At 45.5% G+C, this 9,639-nt stretch overlaps 1 long non-coding RNA gene across 1 annotated transcript; it reads left to right on the top strand.

Moving 5' to 3' along the window:
• Positions 1-1,296: 1,296 nt before the first annotated feature.
• Positions 1,297-8,669, top strand: LOC145719464 (uncharacterized). The gene is made up of 3 exons (XR_014142399.1): positions 1,297-1,491; positions 3,891-3,987; positions 8,375-8,669. It is a non-coding gene; the product is annotated as an uncharacterized LOC145719464 (long non-coding RNA).
• The last annotated feature ends 970 nt before the right edge of the window (positions 8,670-9,639 follow it).

Raw genomic sequence — 9,639 nt, 5'->3', positions numbered from 1 at the left:
TCACTGCTTTGGTTTATATATAAATTTTTCCATAATACATTGTACAAAATTAAATTTAGTAATTCTGTGCAAGTGAAGTTGCAAAGAGCCAGTGACCATCACAGGCCCACTATGTATATGACACTTAACACTGGATGTCTTTTAAACTCAATCCACCATTGGCTTGGGGGTTCAAAGGTGCCAAATGCCTAAAGGAAGAAAGTCAGCTCTCACATGCTGTCCTTTCTTCTCTCATTAACTGAACACTTTGTTCCTTGCCCCTCTTCTCCTTTCTTACCTCCCTCCTAAGTGTGGATACCGTTCTATCGCTTCTCATCTTCTTGAACTTGAACAAGTTCCCTCTCATCCCTGAACCATGCTCTGAGAGTTGGGGACACCTGCTTAGCAGTGTCATGAGGATCAATTTTGACTGTGTATGTGGGAGCATCTAGCCTCAAAAGCCCACAGAAGTCAGGAAGGTCATACAAATTAATGAAGGTGATCAGGTAGGAGAAAATCATGGGACCCACTTAGACCTATCTTTAGCTTTGTCACTTTTAGTAGACCTACCAGTAGAAAGAATTATAAGAAAATTTCTATTCTGTGAGACAAATAACAATGCCAGCATGATCATAGATGGAATAAATAATCCATAGTCATAAATGAATGGGCAATAAACTGAAACTTAGCCTCAGTGTCGGGGAGTCCTAAGGAGCGGTGGGGTTGGGGCAAACCAGAGCACACAGACCCCATCTAACGGGGCGGTCCTCCTCAGCTCCAGCTGGTTGCTGCGGTGAGGGGATGTCGAGCCAATGCTAACATGTCTTCTTGTTTTACATGACAAGCTAGAAGCTAGAGAACCCAAATTGAGTTTGGGTTTAATTATTTAAAAACAAAACAAAACACCATGAAGGCCAAACTAAGCTTATCTGTGGGCCAAAATCAGCTCCCAGGCTGCCCATGTGCAACCTCTCACCTAGATAATGGGATATGACACAGTTCCCCTTTCTCTCCTTTCCTCTTCTTCTTCTTTCTCCTTCCCCTCTCCTTCCCCTTCTCTCCCAACCACTCCCACTCCTCCTTTCTCTACTAAGTCCAAGTGGTGGAAGGGATTGAGCTGGTTGAAGAAAGTGGTCGAGCCCTAGATGCCTCACCCCCTCAGGGCTGAGCTCAGTGCCTGGCACATAGTGGATCTTCTCCATAGTAGATCTTCATAGTGGATCCTCAGGAAACACTTTGATGAATTTAGAATAAGCCAGTTCACTTTCTTGTGCACCCCGTGGGCTTACTCAAGGAATTGTCTTATTGTTCTTTTTGTTGTTGTTGTTCTTGACAGCTTTGCGAAGTCGTTCTGGCCGCTCCATCATCAACGGGAACTGGGCAATTGACCGGCCTGGAAAATACGAGGGCGGAGGGACCATGTTCACCTACAAGCGTCCAAATGAGATTTCGAGCACCGCTGGAGAATCCTTTTTGGCTGAAGGCCCCACGAATGAGATCTTGGATGTCTATGTGAGTTTGGATGTTTCTGGACTGTTGGGATTTTGCATCTTATGTTTCTTCCAAGGACCACACTTAGCACAAATAAGCAACAAATTGTTGCCTGTGCTCAATAAAACCATTCGAGCTGAGCCTTTGGAGGTGCCGAGGTGCTTGGCGTTCATTTTTGCCACTCACTTCTGAATGTACCTAGCTCACAGAAACCTTAAACTTTACCAGATGCTTATTACCCTCAGAGTTTATTGACCCCCTATAACCATTTTCACTTGTTGAACCAAATCAGAGGCAAAACATATCCTTTATTTCATGAGCATTGGCTCCCCTCCAGGCACTTTTCTCCTAATGCTAATTTGGCATGTTTTCTTTTTATGGCAAAAGAAAGCAAATGCCCTAAAGCAAGACACGACTGTTCAAGTTCCCAGCCCTCTTCAAATTCTACTAAAGCGAATGAAGAAACAAGAGCTCCAGAGTACTCCAGATGATACAATAAAGCTCTGAGTAACAATATAGAGGTTTACTACAGGTTCCTTGCCTGGCAGAAGACAAAATGTGGGATTTATTTTACAAGAAACTAAATTATGAAGTCGCCCCAGAGTTTAAAATGGTCCTTATTTTTTAAAGAAAGCACTAAGATCCAGTCTTCTTAAAAAGATCAGGAAATTAAAAAAAAAAAAAAGTGACAAGAAATAAAAGCTCGAAATCAGGTTTTGACAAAGACGACCTCACCCACGGATCTGCCTTCTCTTACCATCTCCAAAGCCATGCAAATCTACATGCTAGTTTGCTGTGTTAGAATTTTATAAATATTAGTTCTCCAATTATATAATTACATGTTCATTCCTGTTGGGCCTGGTGGCTCATAGACTAGAAACTATAAAAGAAGCCTTGTTATAGTTAATTTTGAATATTTTTTTTAAGACTGTCCAGTTGGTTGTTGGACTTCAGGTAAATTTCAAATGGCATCAGGGGTAAAAACCCCGGTCTTTAAGGGCCCACTGTGGGTGGTCTAGGATGTGGTGGCCAACAATAACTTCATAAACGAGACAAGGTTTGCACTGGCAGAATGCTCATGCAGAAAAGGCGTAAGAGAGGCGAGGGGGGTTTCTGGCCTCAGACCCACAGTCAGAATATGTGAAAAGAGAAATGAGGGAATTGGGGGTAAACAGTGGAACCAGGGCCACACCCCTTCATCCCTTGGGGTTCTGTATTCACCACCATGGTTCCTGGGTGTCAGGAGCTCAGTGGTTCTCATGTCTGCCTTCCCTCGGGTGGTTTGTAGAATGGAGGCCCCATTTCCCCTGGAGAGAGCTGGTAAAGGGATGATGGTGGACAGAACAGACACTCTCATGAACCAGCAGGACCCACTGTGCAGGGGTGACTGGGAGACGCTTGTGCTTTTAAAGGATCTAAGAGACAGCTGTGATTCTAAGCTCCTCCTCCAGATGAGGAAATCTAAAACTGTGAGACCATGGGACTTGCTCTAGGTTATACAGCTGGTCAACAGGAGAACCCCTTTAGAAAGCAGTAGAGACAGAAATATCAGAACGGGACAGTGTCTCCTTCTTGCCTGGTTCATATTCACACTGCAGATTCCCCTTCTGCTCCTTCTCACCAGCAAGGCCATGGGCACAAAGGACTGTGTGTTCCGAAGCCAGTAGGGAGGGATTTATTCTGCAAAGCCGTGCTGATTTATGTTGTGCATTCTGTCCCAGAGGATGTTTAATTCTTGACTTCCATGGCCTTCTGCAGTTTCCTGCTTGATATCCTGCTTTTGTCATTGGTTCCTGAGAGAATAGGAACCAGGGACACTTACTTCCCTGACACCGGTTGTCCTGACCCCATGTCTTTGTGGTTCTGGAGCTTTCCATGGTTGAGAGGGGATGAGACCCGGAAAGTGGACGAGGGAGAGGGTGGGGCAGACCTTTCCTGAGCCAGCTTCATGGCCAGGAAGGGTTCTTTGAAGGAACATACAGGATCACAGCCTGGCTCTGCCCAAGAGGGTTGGCTCTTCTTGGCGTGACTCTATCTCGCCCCCTAGTGTTCAAATGAGTTCCCCTGGCACATACACATGGCTTGGCCATTTTGAGAGAACCAAGCACAATCTAAACCATGGTGTGAGATGGTTGAGAGCCAACAGAAAGGTTCTACTACCATTGCTCCCATCTTCCTATTTGGAATGTATAAAATCTTGACTTTCAGACTAGTTTTCTTCTAAGTCCTTCATTCTTCAAAAGCAAAAAACCCATCTGGGAAGAGCTTTCCTTTAATCTGTCACAGGTTCACTAATACGATTAGATCTGAATCAACCCACTCGTTTATAGATAGTGCCATGTATACCAGGGGACCTTGGGCCAGCAGGAAAGGGATGTGAGTGTGTCCCGATGCAGTGACATTGACGTCTGTGTTGTCAGATGATACACCAGCAGCCCAACCCAGGAGTCCACTATGAGTACGTCATCATGGGGACCAACGCCATCAGCCCACAGGTGCCTCCTCACAGGAGACCAGGTAAAATCTCTTGTTCTCCTGCCAAGCAGCCCCTCCCCCCCGCCCATTGTTTCTTTTTAAAGCCCTCTGTCTCTTCTTGTGCATCTCCCTTGTGTCTCTCAGTCAACAGAGAGAAAACCCACGGACATGCCTTTGACATCAGAGGATGCTTCACCATTTGTCTGAGCCTTTGCTGATAAGAGGGTCTCATTCACTTGATTCAGAAATGAGGTGAACATCCTGAGTCTGTCTTTCCAGTTCAACATTTTGAGATACCTGATACTAGTTTCCTAGAGCTGCCTGCCATATAACAAATTACCTCAAACATGGTGGCTTAAAACAACACACATTTGCTATCCTACAGTTCAGGAGTTCCGGAAGTCCAAAATGGGTTTTGCTGGGCTGGAATCAAGGTGTCGGCAGGCCATGCTCCCCTTGGAGGCTCTAAAAGGTTCTGTCGCCCTGCCCTTTTCACTTCAAGAGGCCTCCTGCACTGCTTTCTTCCTGGCCTCTTTTTGCATCTTCAGTGCTAACTGAGTAGCACTTTCAGATCTCGGACTCCGACCCCCTTCTTCCATCATCACATCTCTGGGCCCAGCCAGACAATCCAGGACCATTCTCCATCCCCAAATCTTTAACTTCATCACATCTGCAAAGTCCCTTTTGCCATACAAGGTACCATACTTACAGTTCCAGGGATTAGGAGGCAGACACCTTCAGAGGGCCATTATTCTGTCCACCTCATGCCTTTTCTCTTGGTCCCCTTTTGCTTCTCCTGACTTGAAAGAAAAGAATAATGAGTTCACGCCTAATTATCTACCTCTTTCCTATGGGCTCTGCTGATAGATACAGCAGGCAGCCCTCCGGCTCTGCAGATATTTCTTTACCAAATGATAATGGAACCCACCACCCAAATGGAGACTGTTTTTTCCATCTTTTGAACAGGAAGGCCTACATAAATATCAATGATAATATCACTCACATGCACGGAGTCCTTGCTGTGTGCCAGACATTGCTGAGCCCTTCACATAGATGAACTCATCAAATTATCACGACAGTGCTCAGAGCAAGGGGCTGTTTTTGGCCTCATTTTAAAAAGTAGGAAATGGAAGCTCAAAGAGATGGACTTATTGCCCCGGTCCCACAGTGACCTTAGTCTGCTGTCTGTTATATCGCTTAGGGTTACCTGCTCTGACATCTGTCCCAGGAAGTGAGGGCACAGATGTGAGGCCTGGCCCGCCAAATGGATAACCGAGTTATCTGACTGTCACAGGTCAGGGAAGAACAACCTGGCTCCTTGGAGACAGCAGGGTGTGTACCGGGCACGTGGGCTGCGCATATTGTCTAAACTGCAAGTCAGCACACTCAGCCGGACACAATGTTCGAGCCATTTGCAGGAACGATCCACAGTCTGAGAAACGAAGCTCAGATGGCAGAATATTGAGGTTCCTGAAATCTGATGCTGATGGATAAGGACAATTGGACAGACTATTTGAAATCCTACAGGGTGATGATGATTGATAACAAGCCTGATGGGTCTCAGCTAATGGGTAGTATGGAACTGGCTACCTGGGACAGGGCGGGCCCAGAAGGAGTCAGTTGTAAAAAGTTAATGAGGAGGGGCATTCTGTAGTAGGCTTTACCCTCCATGAACTTGAGTCCAGCTCTGCCTCTTTCTTGCTGTGCACCTTCAGGCAAGTCAGAAACTTCTCTGAGCATGTTTCCAGTCTACAAAATAGTGAAGAGAAAAACCCTACACTCGAAGGTTTTTCTTGAAGGGGTCAGGCAGTGGAGGAGATTGAATATGAGGTGTCCATCTCAGTGTAGTGCCCAGTGCATGCAAGGTGTACAAAAGATTTTTAAATGTTCTTGTCTGGTAATATTTTAGTCTCACTTACATCAGTATCCTAGTCTTGATTCTGTTGATTTAAATTGTATTTAATATTTTAAGCCATGAAGTGTTGTAAGTGGTACAGGGTGGGGAAAGTCCTAAATTTTAACTGGATTCTACAGTAACTCTGGAATTTGCCTCCTTGTTTTGTATCAAACTAGTATATGCTTGAACAATATTCAATCAAAATAAAAATATATAAAGATGCACGTGCTCCATAATTGCCCAGAATTGGAAGCAACCAAGATGTCCTTCGTTCAGTGAATGGATGGATAAACTGAGGTACATTCAGCTAGTGGAATATTACTCAGCACAAAAAGAAATGAGCTACCTAGCCATGGAAAAACATGGAGGAAACTTAAATGTGCATTATTAAGTGAAAGAAGCCCATCTGAAAAGTCTCCATACTGTATGATTCCAACTATATGATATTGTGGAAATGGCACAACTTTGGAGACAGTAAACAGATCAGTGGTTGCCAGGGGTTAAGGGAGAGTGAGGGGTGAATAGGCAGACAGAGAGGATTTTTAGGGCAGTGAAACTATTCTTGATGATAGTGTAATGATGGATACATGGTATTCTACTTTTGTCAAGATCCATGGAATGTACACCACCAAAATGAACCCTAATGAAAACTATGGGCTTTGGGTGATAATGATGTGTTGATGCAGGTTCACAGATGGTAAGAGATGTACCACTCTGGTGCGGGACGTTGATAAGGGCGGTAAGTGCATTATGTGGGGCCAGAGGAGGTATGGAAACTCTGTACTTGCCACTTAATTGAGCTGTGAACCTAAAACTGCTCTAAAAAAAAAAAAAGAATAAAGCCTACTTAAAAAAACAACAACAACAACAACAATATGTCCCAACCTCATCCCCCAATCCCATTCCAAGAGGGAATATCTCTTCATGATTTGAAGGGATTCCACCCAGCCCTTTCATGTGCATGTAGAAACATGCTTATAAGCAATTTGAACCTTTGTCTGCAGTCTAAGTGTACAGGGAACATCGCATGCCAGTTTTTTCCAGAAGTCTAACTTAGATCTTGCCTCAACTTCAGATTTCCTTGACACTTGTAGAAAACTCTATCTCAGTAAATACAGAGGCTCTCCACACACCCCGCCAGTATGAGTAAAGATCCCTGTCTGGTACAGGTAAGGTCTATGGTGCTCAAGAAACTCTGGCCTTCTGACTTCGGCCTCTCCTTGCCCTGAAAACATCTCTCCCTCTCTCAAAAGGCTCTCCACTTTTCCCTCCTCTTTCCTCCTCCTTCTCTTCCCATTGGCTGGCCCCAGTATCTGGGCCTTGTTATCCTTACTGAGAACTCAGGCTTTCACTGTGAGAAAGAAGAGCTGTTGACGTCCAGCAGCTTTTACTTCCCTGCAAAAATCCGAGTCCAGAAAACCTAAGGGCTTGGCCACTTGGCCTGGGAGACGTGGGACAGACACAAGGGCAGAACACAAATTTAATCTCTCGTAAGGGGTCCTGCCACACCTGTGTGGATGCATATACAAAATGAATCCTGCTGTGCTTTTTTCTTTCATCAAACAATGCATCAGTCATATCTCCGTGTCACAACATACATTTTGCTTCATTCTTTAAAAGAAAAAAAATAACATAGCATCCGTTCGTGGTTGTAGCATGACGTATTTTAACCGGTACCCTGGTGGACATTTAAGTTCACTCTACTATTTGGCTATTTCAAAACACACTTTAGGAGCCATGCTTGTACATACAGCTTTGTGTAAAAGAATGGGGATATTTGTACGATAAATGTCCTAGAAACTGAATCCCTAGGTCAAGGGGTATGTGCATTTAAAACTTGGGTAGAGGGTTGCTGGAGGGGAGGAGGGTGGAGGGGATGGGGTAACTGGGTGACGGGTATTAAGGAGGGCACGTGATGTAATGAGCACCGGGTGTTCTATGCACCTGATGAATCACTGACCTCTACCTCTGAAACTAATAATACACTATATATTAATTAATTGAATTTGAATAAAATAAAAATTCAATAAATAAATAAATAAAACAAACTTGGGTAGATATGGCCAAATTGCCCTCCAAAACTTTGTGTCTATCAGCAGGCTCCTCCTCCCCTGTTTTCCTGTATCTTCAATGAGGGGTTTAGGGATTTAGGGGTCTCCAAAGTTCCTCCGCTTTATTGTGAGGCTAATAAAGTTGTGGTGGTTGTTTTTGTTTTCACATGTAGTTGTTTCATTATGAGTGAAGTTGGGCCTTTTTGTGTGACTTTGGGCTGTTTAAAGTATTTCCTTTTATGTGACTCGCCTCTTCCTGGCCCTTGCCTGCTTTTCCTACTGAGACACTCATCTTTTTCTTACTCATTTTTAACAATGTTTTGAATATTAGGGAAACTGGTATCTGCGTGTTTAAAATACATGTGCTATGGATTGGAAATGACCTCATGCTATGTAATTTCTAATGTCCAAGGGATGTCCTCGGGAGGACTCCGGGTCCAGACCAGTCTTACTTCTGTGTGTGTGCACCTGCCTCTCCTAGGGGAGCCCTTCAATGGCCAGCTGGGAACAGACGGGAGGAGCCAGGAGGAGGGAGAAGAGAAAGAAGAGACCGAGGAGAAGGAAGATGTGCACGGTGGGGCCCCCGAAGTATTCACCTCGGAATCGGCACAGACCTTCCCAGTCAGGCATCCGGATGGATTTTCTTCCCATCGACCAGACAACGTGGTGCCGGCAGGCCCGCAGCCCCCGCGGCGAAGCCGGGACCACAACTGGAAGCAGCTGGGGACCACAGAATGCTCCACAAGTTGTGGGAAAGGTGAGCTCGAGTGCGGGCAAGGAGGGTCTCTGCAGACCCCTGGGCAAGGATTGGGTGGCTGGGCTCAAGGGACATGGCGCAGCTTCCCCTCCTTGAGTCTGACTGTGAGATGGTTCATTGGTATGACATTGGGTGGAGGGTCCCCAAGACCACCCTCAAGCTTGATGAGCCAAAGGAAGGACACACAAGACTCAGAAGAGTTGCTATGCTTGTGGTCACAACTTATTACGGTGAAAGGATACAGGTGGGTATCATCAGGGGAAAACGCACGTGGGGCAAAGTCCAGGAGAAACCGGGGGCCAGCTTCCAGGTGTCCCATCCCAAGAGAGTTGCACCCGGATGCACTGAATTCTCCCAGCAGTGATGGGTGACAGCAAGACCAACTATTGCCAACTAGATAATTGAGGTTTGGTGTCCAGGGGGCTTACTGTGACTCAATCACATAGGCATGGAGCCCCCACATGATTTACATTAGCTACTCAGCCTTTAGCACCCAGAAGTCAGACTGATAGATAGAACGTGGCCAAGACCACAGGCCCACAAATACAGGCATTCAGCCAAATCGCATTGTTGGCATAAACTATCTTGTCAAACTGATACAGTGTGGAAAAACACTCCGATCAGCAGAATATCCCACGGGCTCAAAGGTTGTCTCCAGCCCTGCTCCAAGGGCCAGTCCTGAAGACAGGACTTTCTTTGGAGTGTGCAAGGTTTGAGCACCCCAGGCCTGCTGAGTTAACCCTCTCCTGCATGACGAGCTCATGAATAACCACAGAATGTGTTCACCGAGTTTAAGATCGAGAAGTTGAGGTGTACGTACACAAATACCAAGTAAAACTCATTCTCAAATCTAAGATTCCAGAAAAAAAAAGCACATTCACGGGGCTTGAGGTGTGAGCCGGCTCTTACGCTCACCAACGTTCACAGCTCCCCACGGTTCTCTCCGTAAAATCTTCGCTGTGTATTGTCCCATTATCCTAACCCCATCC

Source organism: Leptonychotes weddellii, unplaced genomic scaffold (assembly GCF_054177405.1).
Source record: "Leptonychotes weddellii isolate Sample4059 unplaced genomic scaffold, ASM5417740v2 HiC_scaffold_4608, whole genome shotgun sequence".
In the NCBI taxonomy this organism is placed as follows: Eukaryota; Metazoa; Chordata; class Mammalia; order Carnivora; family Phocidae; genus Leptonychotes; species Leptonychotes weddellii.
Note: the sequence above shows the minus strand (reverse complement) of the source record. Positions and strands in the feature narration are given on the sequence as shown.